At 35.7% G+C, this 1,209-nt stretch overlaps 1 pseudogene; it reads right to left on the bottom strand.

The window, feature by feature from the left end:
* Positions 1-351: 351 nt before the first annotated feature.
* On the bottom strand, positions 352-467 carry LOC112474861 (annotated as a pseudogene).
* Positions 468-1,209: the final 742 nt, after the last annotated feature.

Below are 1,209 nucleotides of genomic sequence, written 5' to 3'. Positions count from 1 at the left end.
GAGAAGAACTGATGCCTTTGTAATGTTATGTCTTCTAATTCATTACTGGGTAGTAGTGCTTTATTTATTCAGGTCATGGTTTGTATCCTATCTTGTATTTTCCTCACATTTTTTTTATAAAGCTCTTTCCATAAAAGTCTTGAATTATTTGTTAGATTTTGGTTGCTATTGTAAATGAAAAGGCTCTTTTTTCCACTTATAATTTTTAATTTACTTATACTGGTATATAGGAATACTCAATTCTTTTAAAGCCTTAATAGTTTATTCGTAGGTCCTCTTAAATTTTTATGTAGGTAATTATGATTTTGTCTTTCTTCTTAATTTTTTTTTATTATTATTTATTATTATTTATGCCTACAGCACCTGGTCTTCCTAGGTGGTCTCCCATCCAAGTACTAACTGGGCCCAACCCTGCTTAGCTTCCGAGATCAGACATCGGACTTGTTCAGGGTGGCATGGCTGTAGACCATGGACTGTAGCTCCACTGGGGCACGAACCCAGGACCTTCTGCGTGTAAAGCAGATGTGCTAACTGCTACACTATGGAACTACGTCCTCTTCCTAATTTTTATACTTTTTATTTTTTCCCTTGTCTTATTGCATCATCTAGAATATATAGTACAATGCTGCATAGAAACTAGAAGCCTTTCTTGTCTTTTGTCTGACCTCAATATCAATGTACTCACAGACTGCTTTGGTTTTGATTTCTTTGATCAGGCTGAGGAAATTTCCTTTCACTAGACTAGTGCTATATTTTTCCTAATAAACAATGAGTCTTGAATTTTGTAAAAAAAACCCCACATCTATTGAGCCAATCATTTAGGATTTTTTACTTTTATTTGTCAACATAACATATTTCACTAATAGATTATTTTTACATAAACTATCTTTGCATTTCTGTGATAAATTTAACATGGTTATGGATGAAAAGAGCGTGAAAAACATGTAAATGTCTTAGAGAAGAACATTCCATGAAGGGCCAGCAATTGCAAAGGTCAACAGGGTGTTTGGTTATTTGAAAGGTGACTGAGTAGCATGGTTAATGAGTTTGCTACTCCATCTAGGACATCTCTGGCAACATATTATCCAGATATTGGTCAGTCTCAGCCTATCGACAGGTCTAGGAATGCCCGAGACACTCTCCTGGACCCATTACTTGTGGTGAACCCCGCAGATGTTTGTTTCCCTCACTGAAGCCAGAACAAGTTTT

This window comes from Pteropus alecto, unplaced genomic scaffold, assembly GCF_000325575.1.
Source record: "Pteropus alecto unplaced genomic scaffold, ASM32557v1 scaffold7, whole genome shotgun sequence".
NCBI classification, from domain to species: domain Eukaryota; kingdom Metazoa; phylum Chordata; class Mammalia; order Chiroptera; family Pteropodidae; genus Pteropus; species Pteropus alecto.
Note: the sequence above shows the minus strand (reverse complement) of the source record. Positions and strands in the feature narration are given on the sequence as shown.